Source organism: Haemaphysalis longicornis, unplaced genomic scaffold (genome assembly GCF_048455015.1).
Source record: "Haemaphysalis longicornis isolate Haplotype H1 unplaced genomic scaffold, Haemaphysalis longicornis Haplotype H1 scaffold_14, whole genome shotgun sequence".
NCBI lineage: Eukaryota > Metazoa > Arthropoda > Arachnida > Ixodida > Ixodidae > Haemaphysalis > Haemaphysalis longicornis.
Window position 1 is genome coordinate 13,885,624 of NW_027526245.1, and position 15,531 is coordinate 13,901,154.

The 15,531-nt window shown below is 45.8% G+C and overlaps 1 long non-coding RNA gene across 1 annotated transcript; it reads right to left on the reverse strand.

Annotated features, from left to right (window-relative positions):
* Positions 1-2,624: 2,624 nt before the first annotated feature.
* Positions 2,625-14,171, reverse strand: LOC144165149 (uncharacterized). Its single transcript, XR_013321385.1, has 3 exons — positions 14,004-14,171; positions 13,459-13,600; positions 2,625-2,711 (listed from the first exon to the last, which is right to left on the reverse strand). It is a non-coding gene; the product is annotated as an uncharacterized LOC144165149 (long non-coding RNA).
* Positions 14,172-15,531: the final 1,360 nt, after the last annotated feature.

Below are 15,531 nucleotides of genomic sequence, written 5' to 3' on the forward strand. Positions count from 1 at the left end.
TTTTAATCTGTTATGCAGGGCCTGGCGGTGAAGGTTACTCGTAGGACTGACACTTGGACAAGTAGATACAAACTATATTGAAAAGGTGCAACACAAGAAAAGGAATCGCACTTGTAAATAAATTTTATTTACACAAATGCACTGTACACGCCATTTGTGTGGTTACAATGAGGTGTACAAAACAAAACTATAGGCACCAGAAAGAATAGCAATGGCCATGAGAGGTAAACACGTACCCATTCAAAATTATATCCGGGCATGCTGCAACTGCACTTCAACAACAATACACATATAATCCATGTGGATCATGTGTATGGTCAGGTGAAGAGGATGAATGAAAGGATCTTTCCTTCTGCGCTGTTTTTTTTACTGCGCTGCGGCTAAAACCAGGCTGGCTTCATAGATAGCGACCTTCCCATGGCAGCCGGCGACAATGAGGGCCAGCGTGCTGAAAATTGCTGGGTAGGGACAGCGCACTCCATCAGGTGGTGCGAAATAGTCTCCAACCTCCCCAGCTTCATTTTGCTCACAGAGTGACTGTTGGCACGAAATGCAGTGGCTGTACCAATAACAACCGACCATTCTAGTTAGTATGTATATCACCGGTCAGCACCTAGAATACAATGGCTCGTCCAGACCTGACTCTCACCAATGGAAAAGTCAACGTATATAACTAAACCACACGGGTACCACACTGTCCGGCTCGACTACCATTATTAATTTTTGAGCATTCCCATTCATTCAAACATTCGTAACCTTTACCGACCTTGGCTCTACATGGAGAAGCTTTCTTTTGGCGTGACGGTCATTTGCGCACGTGCGAAATTTGACAGGAAACGCTTGACTTTGTGCAAAGCATTTCCAAATTGGCCAAATTTCCATAGCATTTCCAAAAGCACTGAAATGCCGTCATTCTTGCGCGGGAGCATAACAATTTTCCAGCTGCAGGAGCACTAGTTGATCCAAACTTCTTCAGGGGCTGCGGCTCTTTCACATAAACTGTGCCACTCGTGTAGCACCGTCCTCAAGGTGGCTCGCCAGCCCTACAAATGGCAAAGTTGGGTATACGACAGTTGGCCCTGGTCAGGGCCGACGATGAGAACCGTACACATAGTTATCTTTGTGATATCTTTTTGAGCCACGCCCGTATACCAAAGCGATAAGAACCAAACAAAAAGAAAATGCTTTTGCCATGCCGGTGCTGGCCTTGCTCAGCTGTATGCAACAGTAAACCATCGGGTTGACTCAAAGTGCAACGCAAGAAAATTGCACAGGATCTCATCATATTAAACAGGATGAGAGTGCGACAGCTTCTGTTTTGGCTTGGTTTGTTGTCGAGCGTTCCGCCAATGCCGCCTATAGCCTACAATCCCGACAGTGCACTCGGTGCAGCCACTCATTATAGAATCACTATCCATGCTGCTGCGGCACTGCCTCGACTGAAACAGAGGGCCAACAAAGACTGTGGGAGCAATTTATTTGAATGCACATTTATATTTGTGTTGCACGTCTTACAGAGCGTGTTGCAAGGAAATCGGAATTGACCAAGCACCAAATGTTTCTTTTTCTGTAGCAGTATATGCAACAGTGCACACCAAGTGCTTCTTGTTTATTTCTTCCTGGTCCACGCCATGGAACAACCATCCATGGGATGCCATGGATGTGGGCACCATTCTGTGACGTGGAATGTTAGGAATGCATTAGGAAATTGTCAGCTGTTGTGGTAGCAAGTAATATTTTCGCATTTAGAAAGCGATTCACTGAAGCACACTGTCGAGCCCACAGGTGTACTTGGCGCAGTGTCAATGAGCCTATAATAAGTGCAACAAACTGAGGAGGAGGCGAAATACCATTGACAACAGGCCGGACAAGTAGCTCACAATGCTTCAATGGGGATCACAAGCAGCACAAGCTGGTGCACTGGCATAGGAAAGAACTAAAAAAGGCCAAACAAGGAGAAAAAAAACATTTGGCATCGGCGAGCATGAGAGGTCACTGTATATAAAGTCGGTCGGAGCGAAACTGTTTTTTATAAACCCCCTCTCAATTTTTCTTTAAACTCATTCCTCACTCCGCCGCTGTCATTAAAACAGTTGCACGAGGTGTGCATTTCTAGAGCAGCCGTTTTTCTTATGAAGGCTAAAACAAAAACAAAATTGCCTTCGTGCGCAAAGTCTTAGACAACATTAATGCACCAACTGGTTTAATTAGCCGATAGTCTGCAACTACGGTATGCATTACAGCTCATGTATGGCTTCCGTGCATTAACCTACAAATTTTAACTGCTGTACGGAAAAGAAAGCAAGCTTCATTAAATATATGTGCTGACAGCAATGTAAACTTAAAATTCCTTATAACAGAGCTAGAAATTCTTTCAGAGCTAAAATGATAAAATTCAGTGCTGAATGATGCAAGGCACCACTAAGTACTGTCATATGTACACGCTAAAGAAAAGTTTAGCAGTGTCAGAAACTCTTCGTAAAACTTTTCTTTGTGCCCTTTGGCAGGGCATGAGCAACAAAATGTCACTGAATTGCTCCACAACAATCGCTTTTTTCTTGTTGCTCTGCAAGTGCCATGGCTCCAGTCCACCGCCCAAACAGATGAGACACTCTACCCCGCTGACAGAAGTTCTTGGCTCGCTCCAGGGACACAACACCAGTGGTACCAATCTGCACCAAGTTTGTTGCTACCTGGCTTGTGGCTCCCTGCTGGCAAAAGAAAAAAAATGTGCAGTGAGAGTTAGACAAGGGATTGCAGGGGGAAAAAAATCAATTTCTCCTTTTAAAGGATTGCAGGGCACACTGCGATTTCATGTATGCATAAGCAAACACACATGCACTCCTTAATGGAGGCTTCATGTCAATGAGGCATGGGTGACATAACATTGCCCCTTTGGAAGGGAGGTGTGTTCTCTTCATCTTGCTGGATGGCGTGGCCAGCATGACAAGGATGACAAGACCGAGGGAAGGAATGATGATGTGGAACAGAAACAGTGGCATTCTACTAGTTTGTAACTGTTGCACATAAGAAGCTGTACTACTTCATGACTTTGTTACATTAGTGAGGTCCACATCTTCTTGTAAGCACAGTTGCGATCCCGCCCATTGTTCCCCACCCTCTCCTTAGCGGGGTGCGGCTCCTGCCCCGAGTCAGTGGCGGCTTTGACGGTGTGTAGTGATGCAAGTAGTACGGATAAATTTTAGCCCAAGCTTGGTAGGTGCCCTACCTTATCGAATCGCATCTGTCATTATGTCAAAGTGTGGAGTCAATGGGCATGGAATAAAAAAGTGACGTGCAAGACAGAAAAAAAAAGAGTGTAACAACGTAGACCACACAGAAAACACAGTGCAGTAGAAACAAAGGACAAGGTGAGGCCAGGGCAAGAGCTTACTTTCGACAAATGCTTTATTGCAGGACCTGCACTTATAAAAACATCTGGCTCATAATAGGAGAGAAATAAAGGAAAACATCAAAACGAACAACGAAAGATGAGACAAAAACCACCACGCGCCGCCTACGCCAAGAAATAAATCTCTAGCTCTCGTAAAGCCATAGATGGTGTATTGATGCGTTGATCACCGGACCATGCCATCTCAGTTGCTTCCACAAGTTCTTTCGTCAGTCCAGACTGGTGGTAATGCAAAGCAATCATCTCGTCGTGCAGGGGATAACACAGGTATCCCGATACGCACTTTTTACAATGGGAAGCCCGCTGGCCGTCAGCGGCAACGCTGCTTACTTTATTCTTGTCACGGAGCAAGAATATATAGGAGAGGAAACGCCCATTGCGGCCGGCGCGATCGAGCGACTAGATAATGTCACAATCATAACTACGGCGACCTACGGAGCTCCGCAGCTGCGGCGGCGAACAATTTGACAGCGGCACCTGGTTGAATGTATTAAAAGCAATACTGTTGTTTGCAGCATTCGCCACAAGGCGTGAATCGCTATGCGCTCGAGCTGCGCTGCTCGACGCGGGGACGGAACGCGCATTTATCTCGGACGTAGCGCGCGCGCGTGCGCGTTCGCGAGTCATAAATTGTCCGCTGCACTCAACTCGCTTCGAGCGCATCGCACGCAAGATAAAGCCGTGCGTTTACAGGTTTTACTTTTTTTTTTGCGTTTCCAGGTTTGTATTTTGGGCTTGGTGCTCGCGCAAGATTGCGTACGCATTAAAAGAAAATGTCCCTTTTATTCGCTCGCACCGGCCGGTTTGAATATGACAGAAAAATAATTGCGAAGGCGGGCTCTTCAGTCAACGGAAGCGTAGAAGAGCGCACAGACTCTCGCTTCGGCCACGGAATGTTTTGGCGGCCCGGCGAAACGCCGACGCGATGCTGCGGCCGGGTTGGACTGGGCGAGCGCGAACAGAACGTGCGCCGGCCGTGGCGATGACCGCACACTTCCTTCGCTTGCCGCCAGATGCCGGAAACTTGACGTTCGCCAAGTGCTTGTGACGTTATCAGGCTGCCCCAGGAAGCTCAGTTTCCCCTCCTATTTTATTCTTGCTCCGTGATTCTTGTACTCTTAAATGGACATTCAAATATCTGCTTGTTTGGCCACTATAGTCGCTGCCACATGAGAGTGAAATTTTGTAGACAGCATGATGCCCACAGCGTACCAGCTTAGAGCAGACCGGTTTTTGCACACGCGTTAGGCAGGTTAACCTGCACAAGCCCAAAAGCCTGTTCGGGGCTGTGAACAAGACATTGATCCCACTAACAGCCACCTGGCTGCCCATTGTAAAATGTGTGTATCGGGAAACCTTTGTTATCCCATGTACGACCAGACAATTGTTTTGCATTACCACTGCTCTGGGCTGACGAGAAACTTGTGGAAGCAAGTGAGATAGCATGTTCTGGTGATCAGTGTGTCCGTAGACTGTCTATGGCTTTATCAAAGCCAGAGCTTGATTTCATGGTGTAGGCGGCATGTGGCGGGTTTCGTCTCATCTTTTGTTGTTTATTTATTTTTTCTTTTCTCCTCTTACGAGCCAGATGTCTTTATATGTGCTGGCCCTGCAATAAAGCATTTGTTGAAACCTTGCACTTGTCCCGTCCTCGACTTATTGTTTTTACTGCGCTGTGTTTCTCGTGAGAGTATGAACCAACACGCCCAAACATTTTCCCTTCTGTTAGACCGCATCCAGGGCAGAACAAAAGTTCACAGACAGAGCGAAAGAATGTTAAGTGAGCAAACGAGCTTTTATAGGCAATGCCCAGGGGCGTCGGGTATGCTAGGTACAGCAGTTGCTGCAAGAACCAATGGAGAGAGCAGTAACTGCACAGAGATGGCAGTAAGAGGAGGAGGCTAGGGTATATATAGTCAGGATCCAGCTTACATGGCCTTATCGTCTGGTGGTAGGGCAGCGTATCGCCTTTATCACCTTCCAATAGTTTCAGGGAGAGAGGCCATGTAATTCAGCTGATATTAGTGCTCATTATCACGCTTTTAGAACTTCGCAGAGTAAAAAATGCCAAGGTCATCATGAAGTGTTGAACCCAGAATAGTGGCTCAACTAGTTGCACAAAGCAAGATAAGTAACAGTCACCAAGCAGTGCTTAGCATGTTACACATGCCCTAAGCAGTGCTTAGTGACTGTTCGAGCGCTACCACATCGATTCACATTAGGTAAACAAATTTTTCTCATCCGGCATGCATTGCATTCTGTAAGTATATATGCTGGTGCATGTATATATGTGTGCCAGCTTATGTTGTATACATATGCACTAGTGGCATAGGCAAGATACATAAACTTGTGCATAGCTTCCTAGCCAATGCATTTTGGCCCTGGCAACTACAACACCACCCGAAGGTAAGACTAGCCAGATGAAATTGTGGTGGAGGAACTCCTGACGTTTGTACTGTGGATACAGGAAAATTTTGATATAGTCAGGTACACATCACATTTTCTGATAAAATGTGGCACTCCCATCAATCAGCCGAGCGACAGTGGGGTGCTGGTACTGGATGAATTGCATGGACATTGGAAGGTAACGAAACCCTGCAGTGTATGAGTATAGCATTCCAGGTTACTCCATGTGAAGTAATACGTGATAGCTTAAGCAAAAAGCACCATATTCGTTTGGTCGTGGATTGGTCGTGGAAGTCAACCAATGTGTAAGCAAGGTGCTCACTGCATGTTCCAAAACATGCAAACGTCTATTGCAATCTCGTCCTGTCTATTATGTTCGGCTATTACGCACGCTTTCAGTGTCTAATGAACTTCTTATTTTCGCTACACACGCCCATTGAACGTCCGCACCACAACCAGCTGCGCCACCGATGCAGTGAGCAATTTTTGCGAGTGTCGCCCTCGCCTTACCGCGGTCCGATAGGATCATACGTTAACACAAATTTACTCGTAAATTTTAACTCCATAAAAATCAGATTTAATCAAATTTAAATGTTTAGAGAATAATATTCGATCACTGACTGGTTCGCACAATCGTTACTCGCAAGACATCCAATCGTCATCGCATCGTCACTGCAAGTTCTTGATCCGAATATCGGCACATCGTAACGGTCATTCTACGTGGTTTCTAACGAAATCGATGCCACAAGGCAAGTTACACTGACTGCAAATCATGCCTGAACATCCAAGGAGTACTATAAAAACAACGGCGCAACCGCAAACAGTAGGGCTCTTTGATTTCCAGTCTCGGACTCACCGCGGACTCCCCGAGAAGCAGTCCGGCATTCGATTTTCCCATGTATCCCTATGACTTCGGGGAATCCTCGGACTACCCGCGGACTACCCACGGTGAGTCTGAGACTGTAAATCGAAGAGCCCCAATGAAGCAACCAAATTACAGCCACGGGAGGTGCGACAACGCCGGTAAGCAGTTCGGCCTCTTTCACTGGCTAATATTAGCACTTTACACAGGTTAACTGTACAGAACCGCTAGGCTCCGAAGCTTTTCCGGCTTCGGGTGCGTCACGTAAGCTCAAAAACAGCGTAATATAGACCGTAACTAATGAATAAGCGGTATTTGAGTTCGATAACTCAATTGCCGTAAGCATACATGGGCGCCGCCATCTTGAATGTTTGTTTACATCAAAGTTACCAGACCAGCATCGACATTTCGCTAAATTTAGCGGCCACTTACAATTATTGCGATGACCACTTACAATTATTGCGATCTGAGTACTCGTTAAGCTTCAAAAGAAAGCAAATATGAAATGGTAATAGAGAAAGCCAAAATAGCCTGGTATTAATCCACAAAAACGCGAAATCCGCTGTAGCAAATCATGGTGCACTTGTAGCAATTGTAGAATGTGCCTGTAGCAGTTGCTTCAGCATGGTAGATTGGCGGCAAATTTTAAATGCATACAAGCAGATTTGTATACAGTGTTCGACCTAATCTCTTGCTAAGTATCGGTGACAACATATTGTTATTTAGGTACGCTGTCTTTCGGTTGGTAAGCGCGCTTTTTTTCCGTCATGCCGCTGCTGCTGACTGTGTGGCTTGCTGCTAGTTTTCTTTCAAGAAAGCCAGCCATTGGTAACAGACACGTTTTCACTGTCTTTTTCATGTGGTGCAAGCTATGTTCCATCAGGTGTATGTGACACCTGAGGTAAGCTTCCACAAATTTCTGCATTCTCCAAACGGGTGAAATAGAACAAGCTATGAATCTGACAAAAAAAAAAAAAGCGGCGAGCAACCAAGAATAGCTTGTTTTTTTTTCTTTTGGTTCAGAAACAGCGATTTCTTGTGTATGGTTGGAGCATTGTTCGAAAAATACATTGGCACATTGGAGTCCAGCCTGATGATACCTTTGCCCTCTGTGCACATAAAGCTGAAGTATCATTCGAAAACTCGGAATGCAAAATAAATGTGCTGAATACTGTCGGCAGACCAAGTGTGTTTTGTTCTTCAATTGCAGTGAGCTGTTTACGGTGTGTGATTTTGAGATTATTGGTAGCAGCATATCTGCATTGGGTGCGGTAAAAGTAAACATGATACAAAACTAGGATACTGCAAACTTTTCTGAATACTGCGCTAGGAATAATCATCAAAGAAAAAAAGACGGCTCAAGAATACGATACTCCCTAATGCAAAATTGGAGCTTCTTGGTGACAGCGTGTAGCTGCTGTGTCTCAGGAAGTGATCGTGTCATCAGTGAACACACGACGCAGACGCTACTCTGGCATTTTCTCACAGCGCCTCGGTGCCACTGAGCATGTCTCGCGTGGCCTCTGCGTACTGCCCTCCCTTTCACACTTTCATTTTACTTTTCTCCTCCGCCTTCCTGCTTGCTCTATCTCATTTATCTCCAGTGCCCTCTTCTTTGTTCGGTTACAACAAAGTCGACGGCCACACGAAACCACAGGAATCAAGCGGGCACTTAAAGCCAACTGCATTCAAAATTTCGATCTCTTGAAAACACCATTTCCGTATAGTCTGCTGAAAAAGAAAGCAAGATGCAAAATACAATGGCTGAAATACGCGTGTGGACGCCGCAAGCGGTTAGCAAAAACCGGCGATTTTGAAACCGAAATCGAGGAGAGCGCGGCCATTAAAATGACATTGCAGCCATCCAGCGAGCGGCCGGACGGCGTGCGAGCAGCAAACGGGTGAAGTGTTCGCAGCAGAGCTTGACCGGTTCTCTAGCTGCATGGCTGGCCAGAGGAAGAAGCCACCGTCAGCTGGAGTGTCACAGGCGTGTCATGGCTGTTTACGCAATTTGCCGGCAGGTGCAGCGTGGTCTGCGGTGGAGCTTTTGTAAACGCTTCTGACTGATTAACGAGGCAGTTCATGGGGCTACCACTCGTGTCCCAGCTGATGTGGGGGTACTTACTAGACATTAAAATAAATTTGGTCGAGGTGAAATTTGAGTGCAGTTGGCCTCTTAAGAGGTGCGCTCTAAAAAAGAAATGGCAAGCAGATTGCCTTAGCAAGCTGCGTTGCAAAGAAATTATTTCTGTAGCTGAACAGTTCTGAAATTTGGTTGGTTCTGAAGTTTGTTCAATCTATCTATCCCAGTCAGGAAGAGTATGATATACAGCTGTATAACTCCGGCCCTTTTTCATTTTTGAAAAGTGTTTTTCCCTGTTTTTCCTCACATTTCTTTTTTGCTGCTGCAGCAGCGCTGGGAGCATGAGCATGCAAGACAGAATGTAAAAAGTGGTATGGTCACGACACCTTTCACTTGCATTACAAATTTCCTGATCCACTTTACTCGAAGTAGTAGAATAATTAAGTGAAGCATCAGTTTTACAGTTAAAAAATGGGTAAAAGAAGTAAGTCCACCACGGGTATAAACATTTAAAAAAATGAGATGTCTATTTATATGTTGTCTATTTATATGGCGCAAAATCTAGCAGTACACCCGATGTCGAACCACATTCCATACCGAGACACGGTGCTAGTAACTCCAATACCTTCGACAAACATCACGTAAACTGATAGGTTCGCCTGGTGCACTGTCGAGGCACGAGTCATGAGGTTCCCCGACAGCTCCGATGGAAACCACGCAATCTGATGGCTTCAGCTGGGAGGCTATGGAGCCCTGCAGTGTTGTGGAGCCACCAAGGACTTGCTTTCGTTTTGTATGTTATTTCTCCTTGTAAGCCTTGCTCCATGTGTACCCAGGGAATATAGTGGCTCTTCACTGCTTATAACACTAAATATTTATCCTCATGGAGCAGATAAGGTTTGCAGCTCATTAATACAGAAATAAAAGTTGGCTCTGCCACATGACATGCAAAATTCCAAGCTTCAATGCATGGCACTTTCTTGGGTGTTAGCTTTTTTGGCACGAAGCCCAAGCCATGCAAGAAAGCCTACCACAAAAGCCTTGCACAAGAGTGGAACTCTGGCAGCCAATGTTGGCTGAGGTGCAACGCTACCTGGGCAAAATTTATAAACTGGAAAGAAGTTTCCCATCAATATGGTGGTATGAGTGAGAAATCAAGGTTTTATACTTGCTGGAAATGCTTGCATTAAAGTAAAGGTCATACCAACCACTAACGTACCTAACCTCTTTTCAATGCCTGGAGCAAGCCATTCAAATGCAGTTGACTCTTGATCATCAGCTAATTGGAAGCAATGCTCTGGTCCCACCAATGTTACATTCAATTCAGTAGAAGAAATTGCTTGGTAATTTAAAGCTGAAACCCAATTTTTCTATTAATTGAAAGTTATTTCGAATAAAAAGCATCAAGGTGAACATCACATCTTCATAAAATTGGAAATTTTAAAGCGTCAAAACACCGCCGTGTCCTGCAATGTTGGCACCATCACAACCGAGGCAGCGCATAGCTGATAAAGCAGCCGGTCACTTGAGACTTGTGCCAGTGTAAGCATCTCTCTTTTGAGGCCCTCAACTTTCTTTGTTGCGCACAGTTCCGTGCAACAGTTTGCGTGGTGAAAGCTTCAGGCTTCGATTTTCACCACAAATCTGAACTATCACGGCAAGCTGTGTTACATTCGAATAGGCAACAAAACAAAAGCAAGAAGAGAAGATTGTTGCGGACCAATGGCAATGTGCTATTGTGCCTTGTGTTTTTTTGTTGCGGACTTTGTACTAATGGTAGCCAACTGTATAATTTCTCTGGTCACAACATGTTGAGGAAACCGCATTTTCCATGGCAGGGTGTGCCAAATTTCATTCCGCTGCCTTGCCATACTGTCTTAATCTTTTAAGGGGCAACCACATGCAGCGACAGCGAGAAGCGACGTGAAAACTGTAACTCAATGGGTACACCAAACAGATAGCACGAGTGACAGCAACAAGTGAAAAAAACGATCAAACTGCCGCCAATGCCCTCCGGCGTCGTCGTTTGTCGCTGCTGCTCACTTGTGGGCTGCTTCTGTACAGCAAAAAGCAAGCGGCGGCGTCAGCCCGTCGCCTTCTGCTGTCGACTCCCTTAGCAACCTGATTATAAACATTTTCGCTTGTCACCGTCATCCACACTACCAGTTTGCTGTACCCATTGAGTTACGTTTTGCTGTCGCTGCATGTGGTTGCCATTTACTTGCCATTTTTTGTACCATTTTCCTAGCGATACATACATATTCTAATGCCTCAGGTCCTGATGACTGCCTAAGTTATCTTTTTTTGTCACTTTGTTTTAAAAACTCTATAATAAACAATGAAAAAGATATCTGTATTCGAATATATTTGATTCATTCAAGCCAGTCAGTTTTTGCTATTTGTATTTTATGCACAGTTCGAAATTTCCTTTTTGCACATCTCTAGTTAATATGTTATGCAAGATTAAATGAATGAACAAGCTGACCAATTGTTCAAACTTTCTAGGGAATGTGAGAGCAGTTGAAAAAACGAATGTACACAGAGAACGAAATCTCACTGGTAATAATCGTGTGTAGAAACCAGGGTCGGAGCAAAAAAAGAAATGCCAAAAGCAGATATCTAAGGCACAGTAAATGCCCACAACGAAGTAACTTATGATGTTTCCATGTGAAGGAAGAGAAAGAGCAGGCTCAGAGGAGGTTGGCACTGGACAACTTCTTCTGAGCCTGCTCTTTCTCCTCCTTCACATGGAAGCATCACAAGTTTCTCCGTAGTGGGCATCAATTTCCTGACTACCTGTGATTTTGTACCCCTTCTCTCTCTTCTACCGTCTTATCTTTTCTTCATATGCTGCATGGCCAAAATATGAAGTAAAAAAAAAAAGAGGTTAGCAGAGGGTGGTACATGAAAATTCTAGTTGAAGGCTGTAGGATAAAGCGAACAGCAATAGGGATCCTGCGGTTATTGCCAATTTAACCTCTCGTCATGGCAAACAAAACAAAAAGTCAGAAAAATCAGATGGTGAATGGCTTCAGCACATTAAGTTTCAGACGTCGTTATACACTGGCACAATAGGGTGGACGGCAGCGCCACTGACGTGTCTGAATGATTGGATAATCTAAAAAATCAGTCTGCGACTGTGTACAGGTGCCGTCATAAGTAATTGGAGCACAGGAGCTGTGGCCGAACTGTATCGGAGCGCCATGTAGCTGCACCGGCGGTAAATGAAAGGACAAAAACACGCATGCTCGCCTGTCGACGGCGATGGCCCATCTCTACCCCTCAAACCCCTTTTTAAATTTGGCTTCGAGCATTGCTCGCAGCACAGTGCCGCTCTCGGCGACGGCGCTGATAGCAGAGACGATTCTGGCAGCGTCTCTGGCGCACTTCCAGCTGCCGGAGAAGCGGCGCGCTGTCACGGGAATTTGTAGTGAGTTTTTCGTTCAAATATTTTTACGTGTGTACGCTATCAGCGCCATTGCCGAGACCAGTATGCTGCGAACAATGCTTGAAGCCAGGTTAAAAAAAGTGGTTTTAGAAGTACAGATGGGCTATCGCCGTCGGCAGGCGCGCATGCGTGTTCTCATGCTTTCATCTACCGCCGGTGCAGCTACACGGCGCTCCGCTACAATTCGGCCGCAGCTCCCGTGCTCCACTTATGACGGCACCTGTACGTAACGATCGAAGTCAAACATTGCTTTCAGGATTAATTTTTCATCAAAGAACTTGGCATGACCTACTCGTTCGAAAGCAACTTTGTCGCATGAAAGCTTGCTCACACCTATGACAATGCCACCAAGGAACGAGAGACCTGAAGAAGACACCACTCAGTGGAGGGGTGTGAGAGAAGAAAACCCAGGGGCAACAAATGGATCTGGACAAAGCAAGATAGCAGCAATCGGAAATGCAGCAGGCAGGCCTTAGTTCTTGTTCTACAGTGTACACAAATAGGCTCAGGACGATGACTATAGCATGAGCAATGCGAGAAAAATTCTCGTCTAGTGATGTGAGACCGGCCAAGAAGTGCCCCGTGTTAGCGAAAAGTAGCGATTGCTACCTATTCTTTGATTACCTACACGACTCCTGGAATTTTGAAACCACACTTGTATTGCTTGAGAAAATTTCTGCTGAAGTGCAATTACATTAGTAAATTGCAATCTTTAGCAATTCAATAACATATAAAACGACCATGCTCAGCAACCCTTGTAGTGCGATTATAGCAATTGAAAGAGAGAAGCAGCTGCATTACGTACACTTAACACCAACTGTCGGGAGTCAAACGTGAGTGTGTTAAGTGGGCCCACTACATGCTACACAGTATTTGTTCATTGAAAGCATCAAGTATCTCTATTGCACTTTCCCTCCAACAGAATAAGTCATGACATGCATTCCGTGAAATAAATTCCATCTTCCAACTCCTGCATACAAACGCTGAAAATTCCCCATTCTGTTTTTTAAAAAAATTAGAACAGAAATTGTGAGGACAGGTGCAAATTGTATCGACACACACACACACACACACACACACACACACACACACACACACACACACACACACACACACACACACACACACACACACACACACACACGCACGCACGCCACATATATATGTGGCTCCTCAACAGAAATATACTTGCACTGCACTGTCTACGAAAAACAGGATCGGGAGCGCAGATTCGGCGAAACACTTACATCCGCAATGAGACAGTGGCACCCTGTATGCCAAGGCATGGACAAGCAGTATCTTGAGGTAGGTCTGGCTCTTAGAAACGGAGCAGGTCACCGATCAGCCACTCGTACACATGCTGGGACTGTGGTGGAAATTTATCAGCCCCTGTAACGAAAGCGCAGTGAGCGCCGTCTTGATGACACATGATACGAAATAAATATCTCCGAAACATTGCTTGCTTTACATTTGTGCGCGCAATCTAAAACCCCTGTTCTGCTTACTACGGCTGTTAACGTAGTAAGCCTCCATGTAATAACTGTCACTAGTGGTAAGCATAGTGACACCACAGAAGATTCTAGCCAACAGTTACGCATATGAGCCTGTAAGTTAAAAAAGAAAAACATTACGACACTAGCGTGTGTTTAGGGTGTGCTTTCGCAAGACATGGCACGTAGCTTATCCACTTTGAAATTTGCCTACACTTCTACCACGAACACTAAAGGCAACATTACCTTGTGTGTTTTCTTCTCCGTATGAAAAGGGCGATGTGACAAGTCTAAACACTTACCTCCTCACGACCTTGTTGCTACCACCGACGTTGACGGCCACGAAACCGAGCTAGCGAAGTCTCCGACTTTGCGCCGTCGAAGCTGAGGCGCAGACTGACGTGAGGCTCGGTAAGACTCTAGGAACTTCAGTTGGAGTAAAAGCTGCGATTCCAAACCACGAAGGCGCACAGGCCGTCCGGCCCGCGCCATGGCCCGCGCGGACGGACAAGCAAGAAATGCGCAAAACAATGTTGTCAGCACGGCCAAAGGCCCTCGATTTTTCAGACCAAAGTTGGAGACGTTTTGAGGCAAAAACGACAGCGTTGCCAGCATAGTTTGGTGCGTTTAGGCCGATTTGGCGGCGGTCGCGGGCGGGTTTTAGTCGGATGCCGTGCCTGCCCGGTACATGACGGCACGCTCGCTGAAGCGCGGCTCCCCTAGACGGTGGCGCCAGATTTCCCTCTAGTGTATATTAGTATGAAACTCTATGACTAGTACACTCTAGCCGTGGCCTCCGCGATCGGCTGCCGGCGGCGCGCCGTTGCTCCGGCCGTTCCAATCGCCCGGAGAGAGCGTAATTCCGAAGAGGCCGATTCGCCGTTTTCCGCCGCACCGCGGCGCGCTTAGCCTAAGGTCGCTTTCCGTGGCGCGGGCGGGCGCACAGGAGGAAAACTCGGCCTTCGCAGCCTGTGTGAGACGTATAATCGAAAATTACAGCCGCTCATCAATGCAGTAGATAGAAGTAGTTACAGGTGCCATTGATTACTAGCCGTTTAATTTTTGACGTGGACTGGGGCCGCTGTGAAGCGTAAGTGAATTCATTGCACATCAGTAATTTTTATTTTTGTTGTCGCGCATATTTAAAAAGACAAGATTTTATTTCTGGAAAACTTGTGTTTGTTATTTTAGTACGTGAAAGAGCGCGTGATACAAAGGAAGAGCGCAGTGCATTGATTTTTTTTTTTTGAGTACCAACAATATCACTTTTTTTGTTTGCATTCATTCAAGAGAAAAATTGTTAAGTGAAGTGTAATCTTTCACGGCGCATAGGTGTCTTACAAAGCGTTGTTCCGATCCAGTGTTGGGTAAGACAAACTTCCTGCAATGCTTTCGTTGAAGTTGCCTGGCTGGAACTGGGTCAATTTTTTATTTATTATGAGGTTTAACGCGTCGACGCTGCATAAGCGATGAGGCGCGCCGTAGTAGAGAACTCCGGATTAATTGTGACCACCTGGTTATGGGCGTCGGCAGGATTTTACCTTGAGGGGGCAAATCTGCAAGTTTGCGCTGAACATTCAACTGAGTTAGTGGGCCGCTGCAGTTCACCAACTGCATCTTGTGCACTTGTTTTCGCACCTGTAGCCAACTGATGTGCCGTGGGGCTAAATATTGACACATGGTTTACAGAAGACTGTGGTAGATGGCGGCCATCATGGCCCGCACCTTGAAAACTTGCCTCTGTTTCCTTCAGGGACTGATGGCAACGAGCAATCAGAATTTGACGAATGGTCTGTGGTGGTTGCACTGTCACAGGCTGAACCAGTCATT